The sequence below is a fragment of the Eublepharis macularius genome, chromosome 6 (genome assembly GCF_028583425.1).
Source record: "Eublepharis macularius isolate TG4126 chromosome 6, MPM_Emac_v1.0, whole genome shotgun sequence".
NCBI classification, from domain to species: Eukaryota; Metazoa; Chordata; class Lepidosauria; order Squamata; family Eublepharidae; genus Eublepharis; species Eublepharis macularius.
The window spans coordinates 112,666,274-112,686,191 of record NC_072795.1 but is presented as its reverse complement, the minus strand read 5'-3'; positions in this window follow the sequence as shown (position 1 = coordinate 112,686,191).

Genomic DNA, 19,918 nt, shown 5'->3' with positions numbered 1-19,918 from the left:
ATCCTCTGGGGCACATATAGGGAGAGGCTGTCCCACAGATACACTGGTCCCAGTCCACATAGGGCTTTATAGGTAAGTACCAAAACCTGGAATCTGATTCAGTACTCCACTGGCAGCCAATGCCGCTGGTGCAATACTGGTGTTATACGTGCACTACTAGGCACTCCGGTGATGACACACGCCACTGCATTTTGAACCAGCAGCAACCACTTGATCAGACTCAAGAGAAGCCCCGCATAGAGTGCGTTACAGTAGTCTAGCCTAGAGGTGACCATTGCCTGGATCACTGTCGTTAAGTCGCGGGTCAAGAGATAAGGGGCAAGCTGCCTGGTCTGTCAAAGATGGAAAAAAGATCTGGCAACTGCTGCATCAATGTCATCCAAAAGCAGCCTATCACTGCCCGCTTGAGACCCTTGCAATAAATAGAAAAGGCCAGTAGTGACTTATAATTGGTCAGGTCAGTTGTCTAATGATGTCTTAGGCTCTATAGGAAATGGAGAGAGACATCTGCACAATGAAGGGAAAAGTTGACACCATTATGCTTTAGTTTAATAAAAGTATTTACTGCCTGGTTATTGCTGCACAAGAAGTGAGAGATGGTAAGGATCAGTCTATTTGGGGACCTCACAAGTATGATTAGGGTTAAGGTAGAGATGAGAAATCCCGCTTCCATCCCAGGTTCTCAGTTGTAGAAGACCCTAATCACTGGCACAATTAATGCTGTAGCAGTCTTATTTCTCTCCCATGATAAAGTTGTTCGTTACTTCTACACATTTATATTTAAAACAGGCACCGTTGGCTGACAGATCCTCAATTCCCGCCCATTAAACTTGAGTGAATTTCAATATTTATGCAATGAGAGAGTAATATGCCCAGCCTAAGGCAAATATAATGAGGGTAGGAAGTGACCAAGTTCCCCAGTGCGGTCCTAGCAATCCACTTCCATACTAATCTGCTTCAGCGGTGTTATTTAAGAGAACTGTCCCTTTTTATAACTCCAGGGCATTTATACACATAGAGCTGGCATAGCCTTTGAGCTCCTTTTGCACAATTTATGTGAACATAAGATTGTTATTAATGCAGAACAGGAAGTAGAATAGCAGGAGGGGCCACAGCACAGTGACGCAGAACATGATTCGCATGAAAAACAAACAAGTTTCTGTTTCTGGCATTCAGAGATCCAGTTCAAAGAATGACAGCTACAGCGCTGGGAGAGACCTCTGCTTGAGAAAGCATCCTCCAGTCAGAGGGGATAGCACTGGGCTAGCTGGACCATTCAATGATTTGTGTAAAGCACTTTCCTTTGTAAGTCCAAAGGGCATTCTGGTTAGCTTGTGTTTTATATCTGCATTGCAAATGATTGATTACATTTTTATACTGCCCTGCCTCCAACAAGTTCTGGGTAATATACGTGCTCATACCTCCATTGTATCCTCATAAAAACCCTGAGGGGTAGATTAGGATGACAGGCACAGTTAGTTTCATAGCTGAGTAGTTGCCATTACAGCTGGCTTCACGGCAGAGCGAGAATTCTAGTGTCCCATGTAGAAATGCCCTCTGTGGCACGCCTATTATTTCAGATCCTAATGCACATGTGACTAAGGATAATTCAGAACTAAATTAGACTTAAAATAAATTATAGTTCGCCTTTCTCACTGAGCCCCAAGGCTGATTACACAATATAAATCAATGTACTCAATAGGATGATACATCTAATAAGCAACGAACAGGACTAGGATTGCAGAAATTTGAACTAAAGCTATCATCTGAATGAAGCACAAGTATTATGTTAAACAATGCAGAAGTTGAAACGCAATACATTTTCCTGGACCAATCTGTTATGATGTAGCCCCATTCCCTTTATAAAAAACAATTTTGTTTTACATAGTTTGCAGAATGACAGAGGAGTGGAAACCTTCCTGAGCTCCTCAGGCCATTCCACAGGATTGGGGGGGGCACTAAAGAGAAGGTACATCTACAGGGTCTTGCCCACCTGCAGAAGGCTCTGCTTAGATGAGCAAAGCTGATGTAGCAGGACACAGGTGGAGAGGTGGTGGTCTTGCAGATACGAGGGTTGAAGTCTGCAAAGGGCTTTGTAAGTGATAGCCAATACCTTGAACTGAACTGATGAGCAGCCAAGCAGTTTTTGCAGCGATATTAACTTGCTTCTCCAGCAGTCATGCTGGGTCTAGTATAACCCCTAGGCTCTTACAAACACCACCAACATATTTACCATGCAATCCTCAACAGAATTATGCCCTTCTAAGTCTACTGAAACCAATAGGGTTGGAAGGGTGGAACTCAGGTTAGGATTGCCCTGTTAACTACTACTCCAAAACATCCCATGTACAGATGCCACAACATTCTGCATTTCTCTACTCCCCATCAACCTGTTTGGATTTCAAGAAATGAAGGTGAGAAATACAGAGCACCAGTAATGTCAGCTAGCCATTACGGAGAAGGGGGAAGCTAAATGTGTTGCTGTCATTTTCAGCAGCAGCTGCATAACTAGCATAACATTTACTGTGGCCAAAGCTGGCAATAGTCAGTGCTGCTTGTCAACCAGTCAAGACAGTCACTTTTTTAACCCTTTTGAAATAATTCCTGGGCATATCAGACTTATCCAAAAAAAGAAGTTTGGTCCTGTGTTTAACTTCTGAAAGGCTTTGCATTTTTTCAATTCACTCTAAACAGTCACCTGCATTTCAAACAGTGGCAACATAAAATGTTTCCAGTAAATACAGTCAAATTAGAGCTGAAGGAATAAATTTTTAAAAAATTAATTGTGATTAGCCAGGTGCAGCAACACATTTGTCTCTGTCCATTGCCAAGAGAATTCACTGATCTCACAGCTGTGCATAAGAACAAACTAATGGGAAGCATCTTCGCCTAATTAGGGAGCTTCTAAATGGAGGCTTTCCCAGGACTGAGGCACGCTGATTCAGCTGATCTCACCCACCACAAAACTGTGCTGAACTCCTGCTGGCCAAAACAGCAGGATGGGGACCAGAGCAGGGGTGTGATCCCAAAGCATGACTGTTGCATAAAATCTCTGTTCTAGTTGGTACCTCCTTCCAGCAGTACCTTCCTTAGCAGCACACTGAGACCCAAACTCCAAGTGACGCCTGACACAGGTTGGACACTTGTCAGTTTACCTCAAGTTTTGATGGGAAATGTAGGTGTCCTGGTCTTACAGCTTTGCTCTCTATTTAATTTAAGTTTACAGACCCCCCCCCCACACACACACCCAGAGGAGGGGAAGGGGGCGCCATGCACTCCCCTCCCAACCGCATGTTCTCCCTCCCATAGACTGTTGCTCTGTAAAATGGAGAGCCAAGCTGCAAGACTAGGACACCTGTATTTCCCATCAGAACTTGAGGGAAGCTGACAAGTGTCCAACCTACATCAGGCGTCACTTGTAGCTTGGCTCTGAGAAAACAATCCTAAGCAGGTCTCTCTGCTAAGACTCCTGCTCAGGTCTGTTCAATGGGACTTAGATCCAAGAGATTGTTTGTAAGATTATACTGCCAATCAGCCATGGGAAGCTCTTATAAGCTTTTCTGCCTATTTCATAATTGCTAAGCAACTTTAGTTGCCTAGTTTGTGCCATGGCACTATTTTTTGTGCCACAGCAGTATTTTTTTAATGCATGGATAAGGTAGGCTCTGCCTACATCACAATGCTTATTATACTAAAGAAAACTAAGAGAGGATTGTGCCACTGCTCCTGACGCTTGGGCAGCACGCACACATTTCCTTATACTGTTATGTTGAGGCCAGGCAGAATGACCCATATATCAGAACCGGTGATCTCCCTCTGTCCTTGGGAGCCCACTCCACCAACCAATTCAGTGATCCATGTGTGTGCACCACAACTCACAAGATTCAGAGAACCTACTTTGCTGACTTCTTAAAGCAGGCAGACACTTAGATATAATCGTGCAGCCTCATGAATTAGGCAAAGATATTGCCAATTGCATAAATCAGGCAAAAGGCTGCTTATCTCATGAATGGGCAGGGAACTTGCTTAATTCATTGCTCAGGCAGTGGTTTTGTCCATTTCATGAATTGAGGAATGCTTTGCTGATTTTGTGAACTGAGTAGTTTTCCAAATACATTGTTAATGTGCGCATGGTTCAAAATGCAAACACTGAATTGAAACAAATTGGTGGATTGGAAGGGATTAGAAATGTTCTCTTTTGTTCTTGTTCATGGTATAAGGAGAGTCATTTTCAGTCTCAGTTCTGCCTCAGCACTATGGTAATGATAATAATTCTGAAAAACTTATTCAACTAGTTTACAGGATTGTTGTAAGGGTTGATGTAGATGAATTCTTTCAATGCTTAGAAAAAGAACCTTGTAAATATGATATTATGGTAGAAAAGTCTGTTTCAGTATTTCTGGTATTGAGAGAATTGGATCCTCACTCTGTTTAGAGGCTCCTCACCCCTTTGCAGTTATTGAAGCTACCTTTTTGTCCTGGTCAGCAAATCCAACTAAGATCATAACAGCAGCTATTTAGATGCTTGTGTATCTGTGTGATTAATGATTTAGTTTTAGGAAAGTTTATAGGTTATGTTTTAGAATTTGATTATTATAGTAAGATTTTAATCTTTACATTGGCTTTTAAGCAGCTGTTTAAATATTGTAAATTATTTGTTTTGTGGATTTTATCAGTTTTTAAAAGATTTGATAGCATTTACTTTCTCGCTTATCAGAAATTTAATACCCCAGGAGATGTTTTCAGCGCTGATCATTTTTGTTATAATTAGCGTGAACAGGTTTTTCTAGAAAATGCAAGCAAGATGATTTTACCTCTCTAAACAAACCAATAAATATTGCCAATACATCACATAGGCAAGACTACATACAATCATTTTGAATGGTTTCGTTAACTGATTACATGCACGTCAACTAGCCCAAGAAGGCCCTGAGTTTAAGACTAGCCTCAAGTCTCATGTATTTCTGTGGGAGAGAGAAACATTTGCTTGGGTCTTCCCAGTGAAATTTATGGGATTTGAACAGATCATCCCCTAAAGTGTTTTGGATAAGTTAGCATAATATTAGAACACAAAACAGGCTTCACTGCAGGTATAAAATTAATGTGCAGGTTAACATAACTGCAATCCTAAGATCGTTTTTCTGTGAATGATGTGCATTTAATACAACAGATCTTACTTCTTAGGGTCTCTCTATATGTGCAGGTTTTTAAAGAGCTGGGTCTTGGGTTCCCGCAACAGTTAAAAAGTAAGTGGCTGTTAAAAAATAAAGGAGACCCCAACTGCCTCAGAATGCCAAAACGGGGGTGGGGGGAGCAGCTCCTCTCTCAAGCCATTTCCTCATGTCACAATAGCACAGAGGAAGTTTTCTGTGCTTCATGTGCACAGAATATTCCACGTGAAGCCAAAAAAACAGAGAAGAAACCTTCCTTCCCTGCTCTTTTGACATGGGAAAATGGCTTGAAGGGAGAAGGAGGAGCCCCTCCCCCCCACAGAGGCATTCTGTGGCCCTTTAGGCTCCCCTTTATTTTTTAACAGCTATTCCCCAAAGCTGCTGGGAACTTCCTCAGACCTAAATTTTAAAAACCTGCACATCTAGCTTGGCCCTGAGTAACTTCCTTCTAATTATGTCTGCTTAGGAGGATTGCCACTGCTATCAATTGACAGTTCTACTTTTTTTTTTTAAGTCACATTTGGAAATGCAGGTCTATTTATTTTTAGATTGTCAAAGTATCCCTGCTGGAGGGTTTTACAAAAAAAGTTTATTCTCTTTCTGTCTTTAAATGAAAAGTCATGTGATTGCTTTGGGTCATTCATTGGAATGAGAGGTCTGGATCTATTGATTAATTATAGTCAGTTCCCCCAAAACAGCACCTGTCAATGACAACTCTATTATCTAACTGTGGGATGCCTATTGATTGTCACTAGCCAAAGATGAGCTGCAGCCCAGTTAAGATGCTATAAAGTCCTAGGTACAGAATGTTTCTGTGTGGTACATTCTGTGTGGTCATAAGTTACTTATGACAACTTATGACAACTTATGACAAGTACCCTATGAATGGAAGTCCTCCAAAAATGTCCTATCATTATCAGACTTGTTCAGATCTTGCAAACTGGAGGACGTGGATTCCTTTATTGAGTCAAGCCAACACATTTTGCGTCTTTCCTAGAGAAGTTGAAACAAAGAGTAATCTCTGATCCAGCATGAAAAAGCGATCTTGTGCTGCTTCCCTGTGATAGTTGTGTGAATACAGCAGCCCATTTTGTTTTCAGCTGTGATGTGTACAAACACAACTATGCAGTGGTGCTGCTGAGCAATGTACTTGCACCTGTTCACACATTGCTTCTTTCATGCAACTGTAATGCTCTGTGTTGACCATTTAGATCATCGTGTCTAAGAACTGAAAGGGGTTCAGACAAAGCCTTCTACGTTGTCCAGAATAGACCATCAAACTGCTCTGTTCACAAACTGTGTTTGTACTCCTTTCGCCAAAGATGAGACACATTGTCTGGAAATAATCTCTACCCAGAATAACATGGACTCCCAAAGCACCTGTGCACACAGTGGTCAGTAGAAGGATGCCCCTATGCTGGCCAGCGAAGCATGGGCAGCAAAGTTGGCCACCCTGGCACCAATGAACGGGTGGTTCATAGAAGATGCAATATGAGGGGACAACACATGACTTTGGCTTAAATGATTTTGGGAGCTGGTCTGTCCAAAATGCTGCTGGCGGTAGAATGTTAAGGGTATTTGACCTTGCAGGCCATGTTTAAATTATTTGAGGGGGAGGCAAGATGCCCATATAGCCCCCTGGTTAAGCATGCCATCATATTTCCTCCTCCACTTCATCTGGCCTCCACATAAACATGTACATATGTGCATACATGCATGCACGCGTGCACACAAACACACACTAACTTCTCCTTTCCTTTCCTTTCTGGAATCAGTGAGGCAAGGAACTCTACTTCCTCCACTGTCCCTCTGACCAGGAAATGGGAAATTGCCCTAGCAAACTGTGTCAGGATCAGGGGTCTATGGTGCAATCTCCCATTTATTACTGAGAGAGATACTAGTTGGACAATATGAAACATAGCTCTCTTATGGAAACATGTCTCTCTTATTGCTTTCTTCATGCCATCCCTCCCATCAGCAAATTCCAGAGACCCCAGTGACAGCATAGGGTTGCCAGGTCCCTCAAGTCTCCCAGCAGGAGAACGGGATGCTGGCTCCTCCCTCCTCGGTGCTCTTGTTGTTGAGACCGTGCACGCACAAACCACGTGTGTGCTCCCGGTGTGCATGATGATGTCACTTCTAGGAGTGATGTCACCACGCAGGGTCGAAGGCGCCCACGTGACAATGTCACGCAAGCTGGGGAGGGCAGAGAGAGAGGGCAGCTCTCTCTCTTGCTGCCACCGCCGCCACACCCCTTGTCCCTGCCAGCGGGGGCAGCAGAGGGGTAGCAGCGGCCACAGCGAGAGAGCGAGCTGCGGTGGCCACGGCCTGCTCTCTCTCTCTCTCTCTCTGCGGCTGCGGCTGCCCCTGTGTAGCTGGCACCAGCAGGGACAAGGAGTGCGGTGGCGGTGAGAGAGAGAGCAGGCTGTGGCCACCGCAGCTCGCTCTATTGCCGCTGCCACCACCGCGCCCCTTGTCCTTGCCAACGAGCAGGGGAGGGGGTGCACCAGGGAGCGCTACCCCCTGCTGGCCAGGTAAGTGGGCGTGGGGGGAGGGGGATCAGGGGATCTCCCACCCCAAGCAGGGAGATGGTAACCCTATGACAGCATGATCTCCCATTTCCTGATTGAGGAGGCACCTGGAACATGGGCAGCAGAGTCACGCTCTTCTGCATTTCACAGGTATTTCAGGAAATAGAAGATTGTCCCAGAGGCTCCATGTGACACTGAAGGTGCACCTGAGATGATTTTCCATTTTCTGATTGGAGTGGATTAAGTAAGTAAAGCTGATCAGTTATTGGCCCTTTGCGGGGCTGTGAGCCTTGGCAAACGGCCCATCACACTAGCCCCTGACACTAGCCCTAAGTCCTGCATTTAATAGCATTTTTTTAAAGTGTTCAAAGCATTTCCCATCAAACAGCTCAGTAATCCTTACTATGACCATATGGGTCTGTATTGCTACCCCCCTTGCAGCTGTGGGGGCTGAGATGAGAGTTTGAAACTCGGCAAAGGCCACTTCATGAGCTCATTGCTGAGATAAGATTTAAATCATGGAGGTCGCCCCAGCTCACCCTTGTAGCCACTGTGCTATATCAGACGTAAGATATGGTTCCTTTAATGAAGTCCTGAAAGCTAAATGGTAGTTTAAAAACAAAAAGATCTGGAGATAGCATGAGAGAGACTTTGTTTCTCCAGATTTTGTTTCTCAAGACATATGTTTGCATTATTTTGTCCCAATGCTGCTATCAGGTTCACTGCAACTTACTTCCAGGGATTGGGCTCGGTGTGTTTTGATTATTCCAAAGTAGACATGGGCACGAACAGCAATACGAACGAAAAAACTCATGAACAGCCCGTTCATCTGTTCGCAAACGGGCATTCGTGAGTCCCCATTCCAAACGAACAGGTGGTTGTAGCAAGCCTCCTTCATTGTGTTTGCCGCTGTTCGGGAAGCCAGACATTCAGGCACCTTCAATCAATTCCCCTGGCAACAGCAAGGACAGAACTCTCTCTGAACTCCTTCTGGCTTTCCTTCTGGCTTTAACCCTTCAGTTTCCAGCAGGCAGTCCAGTTTTTGCCACTCAGAAGAGAAATAGCAGCAAAGGATCATACCTTTCCCAGGCTGCAATCTCTCTGAAACGTGGGGGGGGGGGGTCTTCAGAGGACAGTGAGGACTATGTCCCCTGCAAATTTGGTGGGTATTGGACATTGGGAAGGCCAGTTTTGTAATCTCTCACAGTAGCTTCCAACAGGCTGTACAGTTTTTGCCACTGTGAAGAGAAAATGACAGCAAAGGGGGTGGCGCTGGCTCTTCCCATTGGCACTGGGAAGGAGCAGCCTTGTGGCGCTGGCTCTGCCCACTGTCAGAGAGATGAGGAGATTCTCCTTGTCTTTCTGACAGCAGGCAGAAGCGGCCCTGTGGAGGCACCGGCTCTGCCCACTGTCAGAGGGACGTGGGGAGTCTCTCCTCATCCCTCTGAGAGAGGGCAGAAGCGGCCTTGTGGCGGTGCCAGCTCTGTCCACTGTCAAAGGGATGAGGAGATTCTCCTTGTCTCTCTGACAGCGGGCAGAAGCGGCCCTGTGGAGGCGGCGGCTCTGCCCACTGTCAGAGGGACATGGGGAGTCTCTCCTCATCCCTCTGAGAGAGGGCAGAAGCGGCCTTGTGGCGGTGCCAGCTCTGTCCACTGTCAAAGGGATGAGGAGATTCTCATTGTCTCTCTGACAGCGGGCAGAAGCGGCCCTGTGGAGGCGGCGGCTCTGCCCACTGTCAGAGGGACGTGGGGAGTCTCTCCTCATCCCTCTGACAGAGGGCAGAAGCGGCCTTGTGGCGGTGCCAGCTCTGTCCACTGTCAAAGGGATGAGGAGATTCTCATTGTCTCTCTGACAGCGGGCAGAAGCGGCCCTGTGGAGGCGGCGGCTCTGCCCGCTGTCAGAGGGACCAGGGGAGTCTCTCCTTGTCTCTCTGACAATGGGCAGAAGCAGCCCGCAGCACTGGCTGCTGCTGGGTGCGAGAGGGATGGAGAGATTCTCTCTGTCCCTCTTGCACCCGGCAGCAGCAGCCCGGCGGCGCTGGGGTGGGGCAGGGGTGGGGGCTGGGGGTTGTGGGGTATTTTAAGGGCCCTGCCCCTTGCATGTGGCAGGAAAGGGCCCTTTAAACTATCAGCTGGCAGGTGGCATGGGGGAATCCCCCCTGCCACCTGCCAGCTGATAGTTTAAAGGGATCTTTAAAGGGCCACGAACACTGAACATGTTCGTTAAGGGGACATGTTTGGTTCTGTTAATTGTTCATTGTTCGTGGATGGCAATGAACAACGAACAGGGTGTTCGGAATTTTTTTCCTGTTCGTGGCCATGTCTATTCCAAAGCCTTTATCTTAAACTTTACAGAAGGAGAACAATGAAGTCACCTATTTTATAAACATCATTGTTTGCAAAAAGAATGCAAATGATGTCGAGTCTAGAATTTTGGTCCTTTTTGTTTTGTTTTGTTTTTTGCTTTGTTTAGTGTTTAAGTGGGAATTTTAGTCTACCTAAGCGTCTCTGTTACAAAGCTTATTAGACCTTGAATTATGGAAGCGATGCTATAAAACATCCCCCTCAAGAGCAGCTGTCTGCAACAGGAGAGCTCTTCATTACACACAAGAGAAAGAATGATAAGGTTTGAAATTACTCCCTGGCTTATCCATCCCAACCCCCCTGACTCTTTCCCCACATTAATCTCCATGCAGCTAACTGGAGTGTGTATTTTAGGGGCCACTTTTAGGTAGATAAAACAGGGGCAGGAGACAGAAAACCAATGAAGAAATATCCACTTAAATTGCCAACAATAAGCATCAGGCCCACAAATCTAGTGCACTCCTGCTTGCAACAAACTTCTGAGTTTTAAAACATGAACTCCCAAATTTAACACACTGGCTTCAACTCTACTCAAATTGAGTGAGGTTTTGTACAATCCACATTTATTTATTTTTAAACGCGTGAAATACACAGTTCAAATCGACTTTTATGGTCCATTGCCCTCAGGCTATGAAAGGGAGGACAAAGACGTCTTGGAGTTCATTGGCAGCCAGAAGAACAAGGAAAACTGCAGTTCCCTTCTTCCAGACAATTCTGAACTAGCGAGTGGAAGCTCAGTCTGGTCCCAACTCTTGCCAGACAATTATTGCAGGGTTTCTTCTCCTTCCTCCAGGATGAAAACTTTGTCAAAACTGCTAATTGCTCTGCAAGTCCAGGAGTGGAGCCTGGCCAGGGCCAGAGGGCCCAGAACTATGGGGAGATTCGTTGTTGTCAACCTACAGGTGGAGCCTGGAGATCTCCAAGAATTCAACTGATCTCCAGATGACAGAGATCAGTTCCTCTGGACAAAATGGCTGTTTTGGAAGGCAAACTCTATGGCATTATACCTCACTGAAGTCTCTCCCAAATGCCACACTTACCAGGGTCTTCTCCCAAATCTCCAGGAATTTCCCAACCCAGAGCTGGCAACCCTAGGTTGCACTCTGAAGAGCTTGTCTCAACACTGCGCTGCTAAAAAGCACCAGTTGTTTTGGGAGGGACTTCTAATACAATACTTTGGGAAATTTCATTAGTTTGAGATTCCACACCCCTGTTCTTTATAAAATGCAAAATACTGGATTTTTGTTAACCACTAAAGGCATGATCCTATCAAGCACTTTTGGCTCACTGGTTTCAGTAAAGCATATACTACAATCTCGCCCTGTAACATCAGTGTGATTTTTAAACAGCTTACCTTGGATCATGCCCTACCTAAGTAGCTTTATGGACATTATGCAGAAAGCATACTGCAGGAATTCGATCTATGTTACGGCTTTTCAGATCATGGGGTGAGCATGGCTGGTGTCTATTCAATATAAATCCACTCAAACTAAAAACAGCACAGTTTTGTACACAGTCCTCTTAAGGGCCATAAAACTGGAGGGACAAGGGCTGCTGGATATTTGTGTGTACAGTGCAGAGGCCCCTTCTTCTCACCTGGTATCTTTCCACCACATTAGAATTCTCCTAATTGCCAGAGCTAACATCATTCTTCATGCAATAGCACTCCAGAGGAGATGTCAAGTGTTCAGCCATGAGTATCCTTCCCCTGCTCCAATTGCAGTCTCTCCCCATCTGGGAGAACAGCACCTTTTGCTATCGTGGAGCCCAATGCGATAAATTAATTTGCATGGGACTGGTTTGATTGGTTCATGCATGCAAAATATCAGAATGCTATGGTCGACAGTGACGCCTTCGCCCATGTGAAATTAATTTCTAGGTCTATTACACGCAACATTTGAAGACCAGTGCTGGGATTGTGCTCTGTGTATAGGAAATCTGAAAGGACCAAGACCCAATTAGAAGTGTGTGCAAGTCTGAGGCATCCCATTTCAGCAAGGTAAAGGGCAGGAAGAATCTGTATTTTAACAGTGTTTCTGTGTTTCTGTGCTGTAAAACAATGTGTGCATTTTCAAGGAGCAATAACGCTGATGAAAAGTATTATTAAATAAAACACAATGCCAAAGTAACAGAAAGAACCATGTTCTAAGTTTTGGCTAGAGATTATCTAAATTAGAGAGTTCCAAATCCAATCTGATGTCTGTTATTAACCCACTCACTGCAACCCCTCTCAATTCTTAAGTGTACTGACAAATGCAAGCCAACACTGCTCGGTTGTTGGATTTTAAAAAGGGGAGTGTGAATAGGTTGGAAATGCCCCCTCCCCCATGTGTGGACACTTGGATCATTCAGTGAGGAGAAAAGAGTTTTCTATGAATATACTCATTTAGAGATTCAAACGGGAAGATGTGGCCAGGGCCAGCCTTGCCATCAATGAAGACCACAGCAACAGGGTTCGCGTTGGGTTGCAGATGGTTATATGTCTACTTGCTGCCCATGAATAATGGGAACTTGATTTCAGGTTCCACAAGGGATTCTTTGCATTTGTAGTAGCTATTCCATTTAAAGAGGATAAATTAAACTGACTACATGCATTTTTTAAAAATGTCACAGAGTTGTGCTTTTAAAAAAAAATTAAATGTATATCTTCATTTTGATTATGAAGTCCATATAGAAATGATTCATCTCTCTGTGAACTAAGTAGCTGTTTTGACCTATTAATTTCATTTATTTCAAGCATGTTAAACTGTATACTGTATAATGATTATTATGCATAAGTGGTCTGTGCTAGTTTCTCAGATTGGAAATAAAACTTTACTTTAAGTTGTCAAGGAGGTGAGAAGTGGATTGATGATGTATTTTCCAGATTACTTCATTTTCAGAAAAATCCTATGCATGATAACTCTGAAACAGCCCCCCAAACTGCATAGGCATGTTAGAGCCTAAGTTTACTCAGGAGTAAGCACAATTGATTTCAAAGGGGCTTATTCCTAGTTAAATGTTCAACGAATTGCAGTCTTTGGAAATGAGCATGTGTCCATTAGACTAAATATAGAGGAATCAACATTTAATATGAATATGCTGCTAGTCAAAGTCTTAACTCTGCATTCTCCAAAAACTCATTTTCTCTGTTTGAGTAGCACTGTAAAAGAGCAAAGGAAAAGAGAGACACAGTTCAAACTGCCCTCTGGAGGCTGACTTCAGACACTACAGTCTTTTTAGCATTCTAGTTTCCCTAAAGTGGCATAATTCAATTTTATTAATTTTTGCATGGTAACTTTTTTTACAGTTTTGTTCTTGCATCATTGATTTATTTTAAATACATTGAAATTCTGGAGAATGCCTATGCCACAGCAACAACTTTTTGGAATATTGATTATGGGTGGCAAAATATATCACAGTTCAACAGCATGACAGTAATTACTTCAGAATATCACTTGTTTTTATATTTGCTTTTTTAACATAGTAGCTGAGTTCTCTTATAACATATCCATTTCAGATTTTATTCCCTCAGTGAAATACTACTTTACTCGGCATTTGGGAATTCTTTTGCTGACCTTTAAAAAAAGTCATCCACCGTTTGAGTAACTGACACAACCTTGGATTATTGGCACTGTTTTATTTGTGGCTCTTGATGCATAGTACCCATGCCATATGCATCATGAGAGGGCAGTCTTTATTTTTCTGGGAGGTACAATTTTTTTCAAGAACCTTGGGAGCTACCAGTCACAGAATTGGAGAAGAGAATCACGTAAGATTTTTGGATCTATGTCATTCTCCAGGCTCCATGAGAAAATGAAGTAATTAGTCTGTGTTTGGTGATCCTTTGCCTGCCCCTGAGGAAGTCGGGAGACAAAATCTGGCATTGCAGCCGGCCTCCAGCTTGGGCAATCATTGTTTTGGATCTCTTTTTTGGAATGTTGGAATGTTGAAGAAAATCTGCAAGCAAGAGAGAGACTGACACGCAGCACTTGCCTGCATTTTGGACTTGGAGTTGGCATCCTGCTTCTCATGAACAACGGGAGGGGAAGGAGTAGTCCTCTTATTTACTTTTCAGTACTTTGTACTTAATGAATGTTCACTGTAATAATTGTATATATTGTGTTCTATCTAATGCATAGGAATCTGGGAGTACTAGCACTTTAATTAGATTACTATTTTTCAATCCCTGGTGGTTTGTTTCCACTTTGTTTCTTGAGCTGTTACTCCAGGATTTGCCTGTGTTTGCTTACCAGTCACAGAATGGCAGCTTGGTTGGTGAAGCCATTCACAAAGAGGCAGCTCAGTGAGTGCGGCTAGTCAGGCAGTTTGGACAAACATTGCAGAACTTCAGAGTGCTTCTGTAGCAGGTGGGGAAACGTTTCCTTTGCTGTTTCCCAAAGCAACCCTACCCTGTAAATTGTAATTTGCCCTATGGAGGGGGGATATACAGTAACCTCCATTTCCGCCCCCCCCCCCCACTGGAAATAGAAGCTTTGGTACAGGGGGGAAGAGTCAATAGCACACTCCTTTCCCATCAACAGCAAGGATGCATGTATGCATATGTAGAAGAGAGGAGGATGGGAAAGGGTGCTGGTACTGTTGTGTTCTCATACAGAGCAAAGGTGGCTGTATGTGTGCCTCCTTTTCCTTTGCACAAATGAGGGAAAGGAGAGAAGAAGCTGTGGTAGCTTTAAATGGAAGAACATGGGGAAAAATTACAGTTGCACTGGAGGAGAGGCAGAAAGCCCCTTTTAATTGCTTGGAGAGCGGCTGATCACTCCCAAGTGACCATCTGCCCAAACCTGCTATAATTCTTTAAAGTGTATCTGCTACGATCCCTTTTCTTTTTCAGTTAGATTTTTCCTTTAACCCTCTTCTTACACCCACTGGGTAGATTGCTACCACCAGGAATTATATTCCAAAATAAGTAATTTAAATTTCCCTTTTAATAACGTGCCCAAGTGTCAGGCTCCTTCGTGGGTCTATGTGGCCCTAAGGATAGGAATGGGATATATAGGAATGACAGATAACCTGGGATTTTTTAAAAAATGAATTTTTATTTTATAAGAAGGGTATTGGTTTCATACTATTTCTTAAACTTGATGGTTTCAAAGATAGTTCTCAGTTCTTAAAGTTTCCTCACACAGGCTCAGATATACATAAACTTTCCCTCTCAGGCGAGCACACAGTTTGTCTGCTTTAGACAGAAGAACGTTCTCTCATAGACACACACAGTTCAGGCTTCCACACAGGTTGCCTCACTGAACTAAAATGTGAATCCCCTCAGGCTTCCACACAGGTTGCCTGCTTTGCCCAGACTCAATATTTCTCTCAGAAATGCAGACACCCCCTCAGGCTGCACACAGCTTGCCTGCTTTGCTCGGACTGAATGTTTTCTCTCCTCAGTAACTAAAAACTGCATTCACTCCACCTACACTCTCAGTCATCAACCAATCATCTCACTCACTCATCCCTCTATAGCACCCCCACTCTCTATAGTACACCAAATATTTAAAGAAACACACACACTTAAATCATTACAGTACTTATTTACTAGGGGTGTGCATAATGGAAAAAATGAGACAAAGAGACACACAGAAATCACTGGTTTGGTTTTTTAAAGCCATAGTTTATTCAATAAAGTTATTAAGTTTTTGAAGCAAGTATTGGTGTCTGAGGAGTCAAGCATGAGCCATAGCCTAACATGGCATATCTATCTGCAACAGATAACTTCAAGTTTTATACATCAAATTTCGTGTTTAGAGGAGTCACATGGCTTGATGCAAGTGGAAAAGGATATTTTAAACCAGGAGTTTAATGCATCTTTTATGCTGTAACACACACTGAGCTTTAGCAGCAGTGAATTCTGGGTGGCATAAAAAACTAAATCCAGAAGAAGAGCCCAGCTGCATTAGACCAAGAGGTGCATCTAGTCCAACATCTAGTCCTGCAGTTGCCTCTGCCCACCGTTAAGGTTGCCAGCTTCAGCTTGTGAAATTCCTGGAGATGAGGGGGTGACACTTTGGGAAAGCAGAGTTTGAGGAAGGGAGAGAGCTCAGTAGGAATGCAAGTCCATTGGGTTCTTCCTCCAAAACTGACAAGGGATCTTTGACTCTCAAAAGCTCCCATCCTGAAAATCCAGCTGATCTTTAAGGTGTTACTGGACCTGAATCTTGCTGTTCTACTACAGACCAACATGGGTTCCCACCTGAAAATATTTTCTCTAGGGAAACAGATCTCTGTAATCTGCAGATCAGTTGTAAGTCCAGGAGAAATTTCAGGTCCTACCTGGAAGTTGGCAACCTTACTGCCAGAACTGGTGCTCAGAGTCACAGCATCTCTGAAAACTGAGTTTCCATTTCGCTGCCATTGCTAATAATCACTGATAAAACTATCCTACATTAATTTGTATAGTCCATTTTTAAAACTATCTAAACTACTGGCCATCACTAAACATCGTGGCACTGTATTGCATACAATAATAATGCTTTGTAGGAATGAACATTTTCTCTTGTCTGTCTTGAATCTACTGCCCACCAAGATCATTAGGCAACCACAAATTCCAGAATTATTGGAGATGAAAAAAATCCCATCTACTTTCTTCTCCACACTATATATACCTGTTAGATACCTCTCAGTTGTCTTTTCTCTAAAATAAGAAAGCTCTTAGACTTTTCTCATAGAGATGTGCTCTAGCCTTATGATCATTTTGCTTCCCCTTTTCTAGTATATCCTTTGGAGAGGAGGTGAGAAGATCTGTACACAACATTCTAAATGCAGCTGTACAACAGATCAGTGCAAAGGTATGAAAATACTGGTGAGTTTTGTAACAATCTTTGTCCTAATAATCCCTAGCACAGAATTTATTTCTGTTTATTTCTTTTTTACCACTGCTACAGAGTGGGCTGACATTTTCACTAAGCTACCCACAACTACCTCAAGCAACCCACAACAGCTCCAAGGTCTCCTTCCTCGTTAGTCAGTGCCAGTTTAGAGTATAAGTGTATAAGTAAAGTTCAGATTTTTTCCCATTTCATTGTGCACCCATTTATATTTATGTGCATTACCCCCCATTTTCCAAGATGATGCCCCCACAAATGCAACCTTAATAGAGAATGAAAGTCTACTTGCTACAGCATGAGCAGGCAGCAGAAACAGCAAATATTCACTGAAAAAACAGAGTGAACCAATGTGAAAGCGATCTGTTGTCCTTATATATGCGTGACCTTGTGGTTGAAATTTAGCTTAATGTCTTGGCTTTGTATGAAACAGTAATTCTTGCATAACAGAAGCAAATTACAGCTAGGGTAACTATTATGGCTAGATTAACCATTATGCTAAGCGCATCATGTATTTACTTATTGAATCTGGCAACAGCAGGTCAATTTGGTGTGGGCACTGACTATTCATAGGAGAATGAAGAATTTAACCTGGTCATGGTGTAGTGATTACAGTGCTGAACTAGGATCTGGGAGAACCAGGTTTGAATTCCCACTCTGCCATGGAAGCTTGCTAGGCCAGTCACACACTCTCAGCTGAACCTACCTCACAGGGTTGTTGTGAGGATAAAATGGAGGAGACGTGAGGAAAGACAGGTGAGGCATAAATAAAATAGATAAAATAAATAAAAATAAACTTTGTAAACTGAATGGTACAGTCTCTAAGAGTCATATGGAATGCTTCATTTTGGGGCAGTTGAGATGCACTCTGGGAGGCTCACTTGGCCAGCTCTTGCTCAACAGACTGATATTCTCCTGTCCAAAATGTTGGGATAAATTAGGCAATTTCCCAAACCTGGTTAGTTCCTCCAGCCCAGTCCAGCAGAGCAAAACCCTGTCTATTCGGGTGCTACACTCCTTCACCATCTGTTTGGAACCTAATTACAAATGCAAAAAAGAAATGTACTTTACAATTGTACCCGTAAAAAGCTGTAAATGATTTAAATGCATGCATATGTTCCCTGCAGAATTCAGCATGCATCTGTGGCTTCTTCCCCTCACATTACAGACACAAATCAAGAGAAAAGTACCCAACTCTGACTAGCAGAATGTCCCTTGGATGGTGATTTTTCTCCCTCCCCTCTCCTACTTTTAATCTTTTTGGGAATGTTAAACAGGGCTGCTTTGAAACCAGCCATTTGACTGCATTTTCTTCAGTTTCCTTTTCAAAAATGTTCATCAGCATCATGCAAATGTGTTGCAAATCAGCTCATAAAGTAGACAAAAGACGAACGGAACCAGGAAGACAGAAGGCCGATCTGCAGCTGGGCTAGTTACATCCCAAAGCATGTCACCCTTACCACCCTGGCCCAAGCTATGGAGAGGCTGACGCCACTGAGAGCATTGGTTTCCTTAGCGCCAACAGAAGCATTTGCAGTCTGTTTGCTGCAGCCACCAGTGGTAATGAACTATCCCACAGTCATATGAATTGGTACCTTGAACCGTGAGCTATTAACTACATTTGCCAACAATTTGAAGAAAAAAATGACCAGTCTCCTTAACAGAGGTTTTGTGCCAGGAGGGCTGCCAGGTCCCCTAGGGGCCAAACTGAGGTGAGGGGGAGGAGTGGGTGGGTACTTACCCTGTGCACATGCAAAGAACACACACACACACATCTCTGGAAAATGACATCATTTCTGATGCAACATAGAAGTGAAGGATCCCATCAGTGGCTGATTCTTTTAAGAATCTGTGGGAATTAATGGAGCTCGATGGAGTAGAGGTTGGAGGGCAGGGATTTGGCAAGCTGGGTCCTATGGAATGTCACTATGAAGTTTCAGCTGTACATTGCCACAAATTAAGCATCTATTAAAGAGGCAGGGCATTTTTTTCTCCAGGATATCGATAATATTAATTCTGTTTACGCCAGACCTGCATAGCTTGTGATCCTACCATCTGAATGGAGCCCATCAGTCATATATGGCATCATATTAATGGGGCGTTTGTGGCTTAGCAAGCCGCAACTTGTGCAGGCTTTCATGAGATGCTGCTCTTTTGGTTTTGGTCCATGTACAAGCACATTAGGTCACAGAAACTATTCTTCCAAGAATCAAAACGTGTTAAACCTCCTGTAAGAAACTTCTTGTGAAGGTTGGTGGCTTTGTAAACATTCCTACCTGGAGTATTTCTCTTTCTGTGCTACCAGTGCTGGAAATATTTTTTGTTAAAATAGTAAGGCAGGTGAAGTTTCAAGAGTCAATTGCTGCAATGAAAAATCCACTGATACTAGCTGGGAAGCTGCTGCTCGGGGCAGGGGTTCGCTCCTGAAAATAGTTGCAGCCATTCAAGACTGGAATCATGAGATTGTTTTAAAATGGCATTACGTGAATGCAGAAAGGATCAGAAGAACGTGAGGCAGGGATGGGCTTCTCAGGACCACAGAGACCTGCTGACTTGTTATCATGCCGCTGAGGTGTTTCCAGATGGAAATGTTCTTTTTTTCAAAGAAAAGCGTCTTACTTATTTCTCTCCAACGGAGACCCAAAAGCTGTTTACAACACTGTTCTCCCTTTTATCCTCGCAGTGGCCCAGTAAGGTAGTGTGGTGGCTACAATAAGGAGGGGGAATGAGAAGGGAGAGGGAGACTTTTGAGACAAACTGCCTTTGGACTAATGGCTGCTCTGTCCCACACTCTCTGGTTCCCCTTGTAGGTGTTTAAATCCCAGTTGCCCACCACCAGTAAAAAGGGGGGATACAAGCTTTGATTAACTGGTTGGTAGTGTGTGAGCTTTGTGCTCCCTAAAGGGCCCTCAGTTGGGGTCCTACTAGAATAAGGTACTTAATTTTGAACTAAGTACAACCCCCTTTTCACAGTTCATGACAAGACACAGATGGTGATGAGCAACGAAGACTTATTTACAGAAAATAAGGTT